At 36.5% G+C, this 16,872-nt stretch overlaps 1 protein-coding gene and 1 long non-coding RNA gene across 11 annotated transcripts in view; one reads left to right on the top strand and one right to left on the bottom strand.

Moving 5' to 3' along the window:
• cadm2b (cell adhesion molecule 2b) overlaps window positions 1–16,872 on the bottom strand; it is a 462,115-nt gene that overhangs the window by 416,716 nt on the left and 28,527 nt on the right.
• LOC147833582 (uncharacterized) lies at window positions 3,035–5,462 on the top strand. The gene is made up of 3 exons (XR_015510077.1): window positions 3,035–3,268; window positions 3,550–4,078; window positions 4,226–5,462. It is a non-coding gene; the product is annotated as an uncharacterized LOC147833582 (long non-coding RNA).

Here is a 16,872-nt window from a genome sequence, read left to right as displayed (position 1 = left end):
GACATTTCTGGAGGTTCGATTTTTGCAGTTTTTGTTTTCGTGAATCCACAAGAGGCCATTGTGTGTGCTTTTTCATATCTTAAATGTCTCTTGCGAGTGCCGTTCACGCCTGCAATGTTCTCATGTGAACGCACTAGAGGCCACTGTAGAACAATCGTCTATCCGACTGGCTGAATGATTGACTGGGTGACCGGCCTATCAGCTGACCCACCCTGCTCTTTCCCCAATTTTACCGATTGACACGACCACCCGCTTACTTTCCTAAACCCAACCAACAATTTACAAAAGCCGTCCAGAAAAAGAAAAGCCCTCGTCTGATTTTTACCACGTTTTCAGATTTTACACATTCTCGCCCTGTTATGACCTTGCTCACTTTATTTTTTTGGATTTTGTTTTTGTCTTACCTGATTTCTGGAACCGCCCTTCCTCAGACTCAAACCCAGTCTTCGTCGTCGTGGTCAGCTCCTCTCTGTGTCTCAAGTAAGCGGAAGTACATGACTAGCTAACTGGACAAACTGCTTGCGGTAGGAAAGCCCTCCACATGGAGGTAAGCGGTCAGCCGGTAAGCATGAAAAGAAACAGCGTCATACCGCCCCGTAGCGCTCACTTAAAAAATGAAATGCAGCCATACGTACTGTACCTCTGGATAAATAATTTGTGATCTCCAGAATGGTCCGCAAGACCACGTTTTCAGAATGAGCCTGGGTTGCACACATTTGTTACAATTTCAAAGAAGTACTCCAGGGTCTCTTGAACCTTGTTGGTTAAGGTAAATGGATGATCAACATTGCATTACATGCATGTATTTAAATCCATTATAAGTTCATTGCAAAAACATGTATTTGCACAATAGGTACAATTTAACAAATGATTCATTTCAGTGTAAGTACATAATAGTTTAGGCCACTTAATATAAAGTGGAACCACAGCAGTTGAGCTACTCCATATTTTACCCCTATTGTATGTACACAGCCTACCATTTTCTCAAGTGTACCTTCACTTTAAATGTCAAAAAATGGCTTCAAAACAAACTTTAATGAGCCAATAAATAACTCATTTAAAGCCCCAAGCCTTCATAATAACCTCCCTTTTAATACAGCTCCAAAAATAAAAATTTCCCCACTGACCATTGATTAGAAACAATAGCGCGATCGATCCATCAGGCGGAGATCTTTCCCCTCAGCCATTAAAAAATGTATGTGTGATGAAAGGCGGTTAACAGATGCTTTTGGGTGATTTCTCTTTAGGAGCTCTCCTTCCATCTGCTCTCCGCTGGCATCGCCTTCACCAGCCTCCTCACTAAAGCACTCCATAGGAACCATTTTGCCCTGAGCAATGGGGAATGAAAAACAAGTGGCCAAGAAAAGCTTTTAATTTTCCCTCCATTAATGCCATGATGACTTTATTCTGCGTGGAGAATTGGTGCGTCTAAGCAATCAGCGTCGATATTGGGGCATTTCACGATTCTTTTCCAACTACTTAAGAGGGAAGGGTTTTAAAAAGATGCCGTGAATGATGATTCCCAGGAGGATGTGGATTATTCCTTACCAGATTCAGAGGAAATCTTTTAAAAGCATCGTTGCCTAAGGTGATTATTATTTATAGGTGAGTTTGTAACCATGACATGTAGATAGGAAACTTTAGTTATCGTATACTATGAGTGTTTTGAATGCTTGATTCTTATTGGCTGATGAACATTTATGGTGAGATTTTTTTTTCTCAAATAAACACCTAATTAAAGTAGTTCCAGGCAGAGCTTGGCCACATTATAGTTCCATAGCACTATGTAGAATGATTTCAGTTATGCCATGGTCAGTTGAATTTCTTGATTCTGATTGGCTGGAAGGTGAAGTCCAGTCAGTTTTGATTACAGTTTAAAATGAGTGTCATTCCCTCAAACATTAGTCATAACTAGGCCCACACTGAATCTGTCCGCCCAGAAATCCGCAGATATTTAGCCCATCGTTAAGTCTATTTACTAGTGTAAATAAATGTATGTATATATTTTTTTTTATTAATTTCTGTAATATTATTGACTAATATGAAAATGCTTATTTGATTTATTTGCAATACAGTTTATAAAGTAATATTTTCTGTCTTTTAGTAGATATATTATACGAGAGACTTGCTTTGTTTACCAAATAAGTCCAGTCAGTAATAATATTAATAATAATAATAAGTATATAATAATTAATTATAATAAATTAATAATAATAATAAATAATAATATTAATAATAAGTTTAATAATTAATTAATAAATAATAATTAATAATAAGTCCAGTCAGTCAGTAATTTCAGTAATATTATTGACTAATATGAAAATGCTTATTTGATTTATTTGCAATACAGTTTATAAAGTAATATTTTCTGTCTTTTAGTAGATATATTATATGAGAGACTTGCTTTGTTTACCAAATAAGTCCAGTCAGTAATAATAATAATAATAATAATAATAATAATAATAATAATAATAAGTATATAATAATTAATTATAATAAATTAATAATAATAATAATAAATAATAATATTAATAATAAGTTTAATAATTAATTAATAAATAATAATTAATAATAAGTCCAGTCAGTCAGTAATTTCAGTAATATTATTGACTAATATGAAAATGCTTATTTGATTTATTTGCAATACAGTTTATAAAGTAATATTTTCTGTCTTTTAGTAGATATATTATATGAGAGACTTGCTTTGTTTACCAAATAAGTCCAGTCAGTAATAATAATAATAATAATAATAATAATAATAAGTATATAATAATTAATTATAATAAATTAATAATAATAATAATAACTAGAATTGTACATTTCCTAAAGGAAATGTGAATGGGGTTTGCGTGGCAAATCGATGGGGTACAATGTATTTGTTTTGGTTGCTAGGGTGTTCTGAATGGTTGCTAGGGTGTTCTGAGTGGTTGCTAAGGTGTTGCAAGGCGGTTGCTATGGTGTCCTGAGTGGTTGCTAGGTGGTTGCTAAGGTGTTGCTAGGTGGTTGCTAGGGTATTCTAAGTGGTTGCTAAGGCGTTGCTAGGCGGTTGCTAGGGTGTCCTGAGTGGTTGCTAGGTGGTTGCTAAGGTGTTGCCAGGTGGTTGCTAGGGTATTCTAAGTGGTTGCTAAGGCGTTGCTAGGCGGTTGCTAGGGTGTCCTGAGTGGTTGCTAGGTGGTTGCTAAGGTGTTGCTAGGCGGTTGCTAAGGTGTCCTAAGTGGTTGCTAGGTGGTTGCTAAGGTGTTGCTAGGTGGTTGCTAGGGTATTCTAAGTGGTTGCTAGGCGGTTGCTAGGGTGTCCTGAGTGGTTGCTAGGTGGTTGCTAAGGTGTTGCTAGGTGGTTGCTAGGGTGTCCTAAGTGGTTGCTAGGTGGTTGCTAAGGTGTTGCTAGGTGGTTGCTAGGGTGTTCTGAGTGGTTGCTAGGCGGTTGCTAGGGTGTTCTGAGTGGTAGCTAGGTGGTTGCCAAGGTGTTGCTAGGCGGTTGCTAAGGTGTCCTAAGTGGTTGCTAGGTGGTTGCTAAGGTGTTGCTAGGTGGTTGCTAGGGTATTCTGAGTGGTTGCTAAGGCGTTGCTAGGCGGTTGCTAGGGTGTCCTGAGTGGTCGCTAGGCCCTTACTAAGGCGTTACTAGGCGGTTGCTAGGTGGTTGCTAGGCGGTTGCTAGGGTAATTTGGGTGGTTGCTAGGCAGTTGCTAGGGTACCCTGGGTGGTTACTAGGCAAGCCTCACATACATGCCTGATGAAATATTTATACTTAGTAAGCATTTCTAGCAAGTTACAGTACATGGCTAGTCAATATTAGCATGTAGCTAGTCACTGCTAGCATGTGTAGCATATAGAAAGTTCCGTTTGCTAGCATGAGTCAAACGAGCCAATCCCCAAGTCTCTACGATGTTCCGATGCTGAGATATAGCTGTTGATGAACGGTTGCTAGGGTACTCTGTTTTGTTGCTATGGGCGAGGTTACAGAGTGAACTTGAATGTGGTTGGCTGTCCAAGTCAAATGAGCCAACCCCCAAGTCAATAGGACACTGCTAAGCAAAGATATGCATGTAGAGCAGTTATAATGGCAGTCTATGGGACCAGTTTGGGGGCGTGGCTTGTGAGCTTCATTATCATATTGAGATGCTCATTGGTTGTCTGAGTCAGATGAGCCATCCCCCAAGTCAACAGGACACTGCTAAGCAAAGATATGCATGAAGGCCAGTTATAAAGGCAGTCTATGGGACCAGTTTGGGGGCGTGGCTTGTGAGCTTCATTAACATATTGAAAAGCTCATTGGTTGTCTGAGTCCAATGAGCCAACCCCTAAGTCTATAGGACACTGTTATGCAAAGATATGCATGTAGACCAGTTAAAATGGCAGTGAATGGAACACTTATTAAGGGTATTTAAATGGATTTGTGGGCGTGGCTTAAGAGCTTCATTATCATATTGAAATGCTGATTGGTTGTCTGAGTCAAATGAGCCTTCCCCCAAGTCTGTATGACAGTGCTATGCAAAGATATGCATCTAGCCTTATTATAATAGAAGTCAATGGGACCAATTTGGGGGCGTGGCTTGTGAGCATCATTATCATATAGTGATGCTGATTGGTTGCCTGAGTCAAATGAGCCCACCCCCATTTCTCTATGACACTCCTATGTAATGTTATTGATGTGTAACATTTATAATGGAAGTCAATGGGATCTGCAATGGGACATCCCACCCCATGTTAAGTCAATGGGGCACTTATTAGGGGTCTTTAAATGGTTTGGGGGGGCGTGGCTTGTGAGCTTCAAAATCATATTGAGATGCTGATTGGTTGCCTCAGTTAAGTAAGCCAACCCCCAAGTCTGTATGACACTGCTATGTACTGTGATTGACATGTGAGTCAAGAAATGAATAGGAGTCAATGGGCAATGTAAAGTCAATGGGGACCCGTTTGGGACGTCCTAGCACCCCAGGGGTACAACTTATACCCCTTTTTGGGGTATGTTCTCATACAGGCTGCAACCCCCTACAGATGTTGCGAATCCCATATTTCTACGAATTTCACACTTGGCGCTATAACGCTTTAAAGGTCTTCCCATTTCGCGGCGCGTTTAGTGCTCTTCTAGAAAAATGAATGGGAGTCAATGGGCCAATGTAAGTCAATGGGAGCACTTTGGGACGTCCTAGAGCCCCAGGGGTGCAACTTATACCCCCTTGCGGGGTATGTTCTCACTTAGGCTGCAACCCCCTACAGATGCTGTAAATCCCATATTTCTATGAATTTCACACTTGGCGCTATAATCTGTCAAAGTTGGGCGTAATGTTGAGTCAATGCGTTTTGGGGGGTGGTTTTGGGGCCCCTGCGGGGCCCCAAAACCACCCACCCCTTATAAAAGTCATAGCACACCATTCCCGATAAAGCCGCACGATTTGAGCCCACTTTCAAGGGTCTGGGACGAAAGCTGCGGGACTAGTTACGCGCCGAAAAAGTGTACGGAAGAAGAAGAAGAAGAAGAAGAAGACAGAATAATAAACCACAATAGTAAGAATGGACTTTGCCTATGGCAAACCCCATTAATAATAATAATAAATAATAATATTAATAATAAGTTTAATAATTAATTAATAAATAATAAATAATAATTAATAAGTCCAGTCAGTCAGTAGTTTCAGTAATATTATTGACTAATATGAAAATGCTTATTTGATTTATTTGCAATAGAGTGTATAAAGTAATATTTTCTGTCTTTTAATAGATATATTATATGAGAGACTTGCTTTGTTTACCAAATAAGTGGATTTAATTGGATTTCTATTGTTAACATTAAATTATTATTTTTTTCATATATTACATTCTTAGTTACGATACTCCCCAAATCATTCCGCATAAATCTACAGATTGTTTAGCAAAATTATAATATGTTTGAATTTAGTGACTGAGTTGTAACCATTGACTGCATTGCCTGCATGTTTCGGTTGTAGCAGTTAACAGCAAACTGGAAGACAATATTCAGAAAAAGCAACCAGAATACTCATATAAAAGCACATTCACATAAAAAAAAGATTTCACAAGAGAAAGGAAGCCATACATGTCTGGAACGACATGTGAGTGTGTAAATAACTCCCCAAGATGGCTTAACAATTCCCTTACCATCCATCAGTTTTTCCTGAGAAGGAATAACAAAAGCAGGAAAGTAGAAAGGGAGAACACAGAAGATTTGAGCTTTACAGAGGGAACCTCGGGCATTCAGACCTGAGCGGTGATGTGAAGCTTGGCCAAGAGTTTGCTCAGACTCTGCGGAAATGCAGCAAAGCCATCCATGCAGATTATGGGGGCTCTGCAGCCTGGCACATCTTTTTGTTACTGCCAACCTGTCTTAAAGAGAGAGAGAGAGAGAGAGGGGAGGTAGTAGAGGAGGCTTTTTCTCTGCGGCAAATTCTCCAAGCCCTCTCATTCACTTCTCCTCGAGGACAACAGAGTTTTGTTTGTGCACATCTGCTCTGAGGAGATTAAAATTACATCAAAATATCACAAGAGACCATCTCAAGAAGCACTCAGGTGTGTACATACCAAACCAGACACTGTTGCTTGAAGGCTAAAAGTAAGGTACAAGAAAAAAGAACGACTTACCTAAAACTATGTCCAACAGTTAGGTCACAATAGGTCAAGAACCCTTGGGCTAAAACAAGGAGAGCTGAATATGTTGGAAACCCATTAAAGTATGATGAAATCAGACTACAGCTTGCAGGAGTCAGGGTTTTATCAGTCGAGTGGGAAACAAAATTGTGCATAAGGTATCAGGCTGATATTGCCAAGGCTTCTGGGGATGAAATAATCACTGAATTTGCCAAAGTTTGCCAGATCTGTGCCTTCAAAACCTCACAGCTTATTACAGATTTCTTTAAGGCACTTAGACGCAAGTAAACTTGAAACTACTGTTTTCTCCCCACACTTATTTTACCAATTTCACTAATCTTTTTTTTTTCTTATCTGCTTACAGAGTCTTATCTTCCTATGTATAAATATTGCACATTTTTGCAATATCTTATTTTAGTTCATTACAAGAGCTTATGTTATCAGTTAATGTCATGCTGGTAGGCTTGTTTTTTTATTTTTATTTATTTTTTTATCCATGTCACACTCATTCACAGAACCAAGCAAAACATCATCTAAAGCTGTTGCTAGGACTGTACCCATTCAAAAGAAACTTGTTGTGTACCAGTGATAATTAGAAGTGCATATGATTAGTGACACAGCCATATCATCCTGCAGGTCAAGGGCTGAGACTGGTTAGTATCTGGATGGGAGACCACATAGGAAAACTAGTTTGCTGTTGGAAGTGGTGTTGGTGAGGCCAGCAGGGGGCACTCAACCAGCTGTCTGTGTGAGTCATAATGCCCTAGTAAAGTGAAGGGGACAACATACTGTCAGTGGGTGCCGTCATTCAAATGTGACATAATGAAACTGAGGTCCTGACTCATAGTGGACATTCAGAATTCCATGGCACTTCTCGAATAAGGGTGTAACCCTGGTGTCCTGACCAAATTCCCACCATTAGCCCTTATCCATCACGTTCAATCATCCCCATCCACTGAATTGGCTCTATCTCTATCAATAGCTGGAGTGTGGTGAGCCTATTGGCGCAGATGTCCTGTGGCTGCTGTCACATCATCCACGTGGATGCTCTACACTGGTGGTGGAGTGGAGAGACCGTCTTCGTGATTGTGAAGCACTTCGAGTGTATGGCCATACAGGATAAAATTCACTATATAAATATGCATTACAATACATATTTAAATGGTTATGTTATGGATATTCCAGGAAAAGTGAGAGGGCGGATCAACATGCAGACAGTAACATTTATTAACAAAGAGCAGTAAGCAAAGTAGATACCTAGAAACAATGGCTCACATTAAGCCTAGTAGCACCCCATACCAAACAACAAATGACAAACGTGGCATTTTATACACACTAACAAGTGCGTGTGGAGAAATAAACAAGCATGGTGAGAAAAGACAGGGTGGTAAAAAGGGGGATGCACAAAGCAAAAATAAAACAAAGGCTGCGTCCGAAACCGCCTACTACTCAGTAGGTACTGCATTTGAATTTAAACGTACTACTCTGCCATTAAAAAAGTGTGTTCTATACAGCAGGGGTTCCCAAACTTTTCAGCCAGTGGCCCCCAAAATAACAATGCCTGTGACTCGCGACCCCCAATATCCCCTGAGGTGGTTATAAATACAGAAAACTTGCATGCAAATGCGCACACACCACAAAAAAAAACAAGTCTATTCTTCGTTTATTTATTTATGTAAGTGCTGTAAATGTGCCCGAAAGTTTAACCTGGTATTATAAAATCAATCTGCTGCATCTGACGCTATTGCTAAGTCATTGCTAATGATTGAATCATTGCTAATGATTACCCCAGGGGCCGCAATCCAATAGAACTAGTAACTATGAGCTACTATAGTAACTATATAGTAACTATAAACAACTATTTTTTTTCTTTTCAGTAGGTTATGGATAAAATATGGTAATTCTTATGGTTTAATAAAAATAAATAGATACTTGGAAATCACCAGGCGACCCCCCTTCATCGTCCCGCGACCCATTGGGGGGTCCCGACCCCCACTTTGAGAACCACTGATATACAGTATGAATGTGAAAAGTATGAATGGAATTCGGACGTACTACATCCGCCATTTTGTCATGGTCACGTGACCTACCAGCGTCAGTTGCGTCGTCTCACTTCCATTCATGAATTCTCTCACGGGGCATTATGGGATAGCGCAGCGTGCATGGGATGCGCACTTCAGAATCTCGCCGGAAGTAGTAAGTCATCCAGGTACTTCTCGCCTACTGATTTTCGAATTCTATGAATTCGGACATACTACTCAGCTCGCATACTGATTTTAGCGTACTATATAGTATGGAAGTATGCGGTTTCGGACGCAGCCAAACACACAATGCTGTCACAATAGGAACTATTGCTCTCTGTGTTGTTGCAGAGTACCTGTTTCAGTGTAGCACTGTCAGTCTTTACTAAGATAAGAAGCAGACAATTTCCTGGTCTCAGTGGCTCTCTTTATTGATAAAGAAGGTTGAGTTTAAACAAAGACATTGGATGTGAATCATAATAGGTATAAATCAAAAGCTTTCAGACTACTATTTCATAGTTCCTGGAACAATTGTCAAAAGTAGCCATTTTGTAGCATATTAGTGCCACAGTAATTTTACCACACTATCCACATTTTCTCCAGAGTTTCATGTAATTTTGGCTGTTTTTCAAGCATTTCAAGCATGCCCCCTGTGACAAATGTGATATTGGATGTGAGTATGCTGGAGGAGTGTTGTTTTAATGGAATTTGATTTCACGATGCAGGTGTCTATGGTCCTTTACTGACTTGGTATGTACAGAGAATAGTGTCAAACTGCTGTGTGTATATACACTATCCTGTCGCAACATGTGGTGAAAATCCTACATGACAGTAATAGTTTAAGGTGTTCACATGTCTGTACTGCACTTTAATAATGCGACTAAAATTGGCATACTCCACATGTCTTAATTTGATTTCTGTTCAGTTCGATCATGACCTTAATCTGATTAAATTAATAAAAAAATCACTGTTTACATGGTAGACAAGACCAGTGATTGGCAAACTCGGTCCTAGAGGGCCGGTGTCCTACACAGTTTAGCTCCAACTCTAATCAAACACACCTGCTTATAGGTTTCTAGTGATCTTGAAGACACTGATTAGCTTGTTCAGGTGTGTTTGATTAGTGTTGCAGCTAAACTATGCAGGACACCGGCCCTCCAGAACCGAGTTTGCCCACCCCTGTGGTAGACTCTTAATAAGACTATTGTCTTAATCAGATTAAAATCAGATGACCTAAAAATACTCACTGAAGAAGCTTCTAATGCTAATGCATTTCTGAATTACATTTCAAAAGCAAATGTTTAAAGTACAGTCCACTTATCAGTGTTTTAAAGAGACAAAAAGTGCTTATTTCACACTTTGAATTTCCACTTTAACAATGCTGAGCTTGAGCAATTGTTCAACATCAATAAGTCCTTGCGCAACGGCCTTATTTCAAAAGCTTTTATGATTTTAAAACAAAAACAAATGGTCCCTATAATTATTCTTTCATACTATCTTAACCACTATTTCATCTGTGTTGGAAAAAAAAGGACAGTTTTAGTTATACATATGCTGTCTGCTGAAAGTAAAATATAAATATAAACATTCATAATGGACTTGTAATGAGTAAGATGTCTGTGCGGTAATCTGTCTGAATAATGCTCGCTACAGCTGTTAAAAAAATCATTTTTTTAGACTCAACTTTGGCAGAACGTGACGGTATAATTTACTGGCTGCTTTTTTGTTGTGTTAATGCAAAGTATAAAACAAGTGAGTGAATTTGTGCAAGAGAGATGTTATTTAAAAATCCATAATCCCTAATGATTCTTTTCCACTCGACTAATGTACTTTGACAGCTATTTCAAGAATATGCTATTACACTCCAAGAATTTAGCAGCAGAGTTGCACATAAAAGCAAAGAGAATATTTAATTTATAAAACTTACAGATTGTTTGAGCGGTTTCATGTGCGGGAACAGAAATATAGAGGAAGAAAGTTAAACCGGGTGTAATTATTAGACCAGGCACTGACAGGAGGTGGAACCGACGTGCTGGGTAATCATATACTACTTGCGAGTGTAAGTTGAATGAATTTTCAGGGTTATTTTCAACATTATGTCTTCATGTCATCTATAGTACCATTATGGCAGTCAATATAATGATTCATCACCCAGTGTACAAACAAACAACAAACAGCCACTAGCAAAATTGTAATACAATACAATTGAATTATCATAAATGTATCTTTGATCTTGGAGTGCCATGTAAATTTGTAGATTCTAGATATTTACTGCTCATTTATTGATTTTAGATTACTTTTGGAGTCATTTTCTGATCATTTAAGGTTTATCTGAATCACTCTTTATAAATTAATTTATGTAATGAGTGAACTTATTGTCTTAAAAGCAACAGTGACTTAAAAAGTGAGTAGACTCAATTTAACCAGCCACTTTGTTACTGTAGGTACACCTGTCCAACTGCTCGTTAATGCAAATTTCTAATCAGCCAATCACATGGCAGCAACTGAATGCATTTAGGCATGTAGACATGGTCAAGTTGATCTGCTGTAGTTCAAACTGAACATCAGAAAGAGGGGAAAAAAAGGTGATTTAAGTGACTTTGAACTTGGAAACTGCTGATCTCCTGGGATTTTCACACACAACCACCTCTAGGGTTTACAAAGAATGGTCAGAAAAAGAGAAAATATCCAGTGAGCGGAAGTTCTGGGGACGCACATGCCTTGTTGATGCCAGAGGTCAGAGGAGAATGGCCAGACTGGTTTGAGCTGATAGAAAGGCAACAGTAACTCAAATAACCACTTGTTACAACCGAGGTCTGCAGTGTTTATCTAATGAAGAGAGCGGCGAGTTTGTGTGTGTGCGTGTTTATGTTATTTCACTTTAAAGGGAATGGAAATGTATGGAATCTCCGTAATTTCAAACCTTTATGAGTTTCTTCTTTTAAATAAAAATAAGGCCATTTTAAAGAGAGCTGGAAACCTGCAACCAGTGACTTCCATGGTCTGTTTTCCTACTATAGAAGTGTTGATAAGAAAGGACCTATAGCGAACTGTCAAAACAAAATGAAGTTCTATTCAAATTAATTAATAAATATTTTGATCTAAACATCTGGAACATTCTTCAACATTGAGTCTTTTTTTTTTTTTTTTTTTTTGTCCAAGATCCAGTGAAGACAGGAAATTCTGACAGAAATATTCAGCTCTGTGTGATGTTCACTGTCTCACCACTAATAATTTCACCCTTTGCTCTCCTTCAGTGTGTGTGGATGTGAGTGTCTTTGTTGACACTTCCCTGAACTGTTCCAGAGAAAGGTGGGATCCTAAGCCTTTAAACCGAAGCGTCCACAGAAACTCGCCAGAAGCGGCACAGAAAAGCCCACAGCAATCCAGCCCTGAGATTCTCATTTCCCTTCCCTCTCCTCCTGTCTCCTCAACTACACTTCCAGACGAGCCTTTCTCCAGAGGCAGATGCTAATTACCCAATCTTGTCCTTTCCCCATCAGGACGTCCAGACAGAGACGCTGCTGTATATTTGCCGCTGCTATAGTCTGAACTCTGACCGCACCGCTAACAGACCAATCATATGAAACACTGAGCGGCTATAATGTGTCGGACTGCTTCTGTTTCTATGGTTTCAGCTCATCCTTACTATAGATAAGTCACGGCACATCTTCTTAATTAAGGTCAAGAATATATTTTCATTGCTCAGGCTAAAAGCAGCCACCGTTACATAAAACACACTGACACAACTGGAGCGCATGTGCACAGAACATCTGTCTCCGTGCCGAGTGCATGTGTGTGTGTGTGTGTGTGTGAGAGAGAGATGTGCAGGGCTATATTTAGTAAAAACTAGGGCTGCTGGTTGATCCAAATTTTTAATGAGTAATCACATTTACTACATATATTGTCAATGGTTAGGTTCAACACTGGTTACACTTGAATATACTAATTTGCAGCCCTCTTGTAAATTGTTACTTCCTAGTTTAATATGTCCAAATTTAGATCATTTAACATCAAAACTATTTTAATAATTATGTGGTACATAATATGGTGTCGATTGTTTTGCAAGATACTAGTATTCATCTTAAAGTAAATTTAAAGGTTCAACTGGTTGCTTAGGTTAAATAGTCAAGTGTATTAGGGTATTGTTATGTATGTATGTATGTATATATATACATGCAAAAGATTCATGTTCATCTGTATTGGATACAACTCAACATGCTTTTTGAGTAAATCTCTGGACATTTCATTTCTAATCTGATGTGAAACAAATGAATATAAATAAAGAAATAAATAAATAAATAAATAAATAAATAAGTCAAGTGTATTAGGGTATTGTTATGTATGTATGTATATATATATATATATATATATATATATATATATATATATATATATATATATATATATATATATATATATATATATATATATATATATATATATATATATATATTCTCTATATGTTGTTTTGCCATTTCATATCTGTTCATATACATTAGATTAATCTGTACTGATCTAACTACATAACTTATGATAACAGCCCAAAAATTAGTACATCTAAATGTGTATGTTAAGGAAATATATTAAATTATATATTTTTTTTCTTAAAAATGAAAAAAAAAATGTATAGAAACAAAAAAATGATGTATTTGTTTTACATACAGTTGAAGTAATATTAGCCTCCTGAATTATTAGCCCCCCTGTTTATTTTTCCCCAAGTTCTGTGTGACGAAGAGAAGATTTATTCAGCACATTAATAGCTCATTTCTAATAACTGATTTATTTTATCTTTGCCATGATGACAGAAAGTATTTTTTGACTAAATATTTTTTAAGACACTTCTATACAGTTTAAAGTGACCTAAGGCTTAACTAAATAAATTAGGTTAACTAAGCAGGTTTGGGTAATTAGGCAAGTTATTGTACATCGATGGTTTGTTTTGTAGACTTTCGGAAAAAATACAGCTTAAAGGGGCTGATAATTTTGACCGTAAAATTGTTTAAAAAAAATTAAAACTGCTTTTATTCTTGCCAAAATAAAACAAGAAAGTAAAGTAAGTTATTCATATTATCAGACATACCATGAACATTTTCTTGGTCTGTTAAACATCATTTGAAAAATATTTTTTAAAGAAAAAAATTCAAAGTGGGGCTAATAATTCTGATATCAACTGTATATATATATATATATATATATATATATATATATATATATATATATATATATATATATATATATAGCAATAATTCAATCTATTAAATTATCTTTCCATTTCTAAAGATGTTTGGTGACTAAATCATTATTATTGTTAAAAACAACAATAAAGTTAAGTTTAATAAATCTGCTTTGTTCAAATGCATCAAAATGTATTGACAATACTGACATAAATGGAAAACAAATATATACAAATAGGTTAACTCATTTTTGCTGAGCACTATATAATATTATTTCTTTTTTTTTACAATTGTTTCATACATATTAATTTGAGTCAAATTTAAATTAAGGTTCTAAAATAAAATACTAAAATTAGTACATAAATCAAAATGTATTATAATTAATTTCCTCTGTCATTTCAACATACCTTTGCTTTCGAATTTACATCTGTTCTTCTGCGTTTTTGGTTCTATGTTTGCTAAACTTAATTAAACCACAAAGAAAATGCAAAGTAGTTCAAAAGTAGAAGTCAAACTTTCCCCACACTTTCTGAATGTAATCTTACATACGCAGAGATACAGTCCCCTGCATTAACATGTCTATGAATTCACTCATGGGTGATATTTCAATGGCTGAGCTTCAATGCTAAATCAATTTCACCATACAAAGAATGCAAATGACTTGAGTTAAGCGTCCCGTCTGAGTTTGATTTATAAATAAATTAATGTTTATGTAAATGAAAGTAATGTCTTTGTCCATTGGCTGATAAAGGCACTGCTCCGTGAGGGACTGCTGCTGTTTGGGACACGGACGCTTGAGCTTCCATTAAACTTTTATTATAAATCTCACTTCACAGAATTAGGCTGGCATATTCAGAGCAAACTAATCATCCATGGAATATACATACCAAAGCATTTTTTACAACACTATAAATAAAAAGTTGCCTTATTGTATTTTAGTTGAACTGTACAAATTATGTTAATTCACAAAATAAAATTAAACAAAGTGTGATTTTTGTATTCGTTGTATTTACTTTCTTATATATTTCCCAATAAAAGAATTTTCATTTTCATTTTTTAGTTTTCTTTTACTTAATAATATATAATAAATTGATAATATATATAAATATTATTGATTCATATATAATGAACAAGCAGTTTAGCAGTTAAATCAAGTATACTGCTAAAACTTTGGATAAAATATAATGAAATCAGAAAATAAATAAATATTATCTATATTTAATAAATAAAAAGCCTAAATTTTTTAAATATGTAGAAGTGCAAATAGACACCATCTTATAACAAAAATATTAAATAAAATATAGGCTTATTCATATATTTGTCCAAGAAAAAAAAATATTTTTATTATATTAATTAATTATATTATATAAATTAATTATTATAATATATATATATATATATATATATATATATATATATATATATATATATATATATATATATATATATATATATATATATATATATATATATATATTTACTTGAAGAAAATAAATTTATATATTTACTTGTAGAAAATAAATTAAAATATGCACATTTATTTTAACATTAAACTGAAATAACTAACAAATCATTAAATAAACACAAGAAAAAACAAAAAAAAATAAATGAATAACAAATAAGAAAAATACAAATTTTTTACTTAAATAATGAAGAAATCTGAAAATATTAAATAGAAATTCTAGCTACAAATAAAAATTAAATCCCATAAAAGTACTAAACATAAATAAAGTATGCAATATTAAAAGTAAATAAAAGTATGCAACAAAGTCACATGAAAATACAACCTAATACAAACTGAAACTACTACCAGTTGGCATTTCTGTGAGGAGTTTGCATGTTCTCCTCATGTTCTGGGTGCTCTAGTTTTCTGTTATAAGCTCTATATAAGCGCTATAGGTGAATTAAATAGAGCCTCGGCTGGATCAGTTGGCATTTCTGTGTAAAGTTTGCATGTTCTCCCTGCATGGGTTTCCTCCGGGTGCTCCAGTTTCCCACACAGTCCAAAGGCATGCGGTACAGGTGAATTGGGTAGGCTAAATTGTCCGTGGTGTATGAGTGTGTGTGGATGTTTCCCAGAGCTGGGTTGCGGCTGGAAGGGCATCCGCTGCATAAAACAAATGCTGGATAAGTTGGCGGTTCATTCCGCTGTGGCGACCCCAGATTAATAAAGACACTAAGCTGACAAGAAAATCAATGAATTAATGAAATTAGCTGTAGTGTATGGTGTATGTGTGTGTGAATTTGAGAGTGTGTGAGTGTTTCCTAATACTGTGTTGTGGCTGGAAGAGCATCCGCTGCTTAAAACATATGCTGGAATAATTGGCGGTTCATTCCACTGTGGTGACCTTTGATAAATAAAGGGACTAAGCCAAAGGAAAATTAAGGAAATTAAACTGAAAACCTCAAGGGTTACCCAACAACACCAGAATAACACTGTTAAGTACATACAATGTGATTTTACGACAAATCTCAGTGTTTCCCTTTTATTTATTATTCCTGATGTTGGAAACAGGCTGCTATAAATTAGAGACCGCGACATAGCGGTAGGTGAGAAAAACAGCTCATCATTATCCAGCAGAGTCAGCCGTTGAGAGATAGTTGAGGTAATTTCACAGAGAGAGAGAGAGAGAGAGAGAGACTCGATGGCTGCATGAGATTAAATCTGTAATGGCTTCGGTGTTAGCTAGCTAGCGCATAGACGAAGAGTCATTAGCCAGCAGGTGCCATTATCTGCATCTCGGCCCTCAATATCACACTCAACAAGCCCGGGAAAGGTTAAAGCAAGAGGACTAGAGACCTGGAGCGCTTGTCTGACACTCACACATGCACAGACATGCATTTAATGCCGAGTCACAATAATTATGCGCGACAGCTGAACTGCTTCTCGGTGCTTGTGGCTGTTCTGTCATGACCATATTTCATTTCAGTTTATCTCCAACTTGGCAGAGTTTCCACTTACTCTGCTCAAATGTGTCTTGCGTGCATGTGTGTGTGTGTGTGTGCGCTTAAACGCAATGTTTACTGAAACACAGACAGGAGTCGAAGCATATTCTGTATAATATAAACACC

This window comes from Danio rerio, chromosome 15, assembly GCF_052040795.2.
Source record: "Danio rerio strain M-AB ecotype USA chromosome 15, GRCz13ab, whole genome shotgun sequence".
Taxonomy (NCBI): domain Eukaryota; kingdom Metazoa; phylum Chordata; class Actinopteri; order Cypriniformes; family Danionidae; genus Danio; species Danio rerio.
Note: the sequence above shows the minus strand (reverse complement) of the source record. Positions and strands in the feature narration are given on the sequence as shown.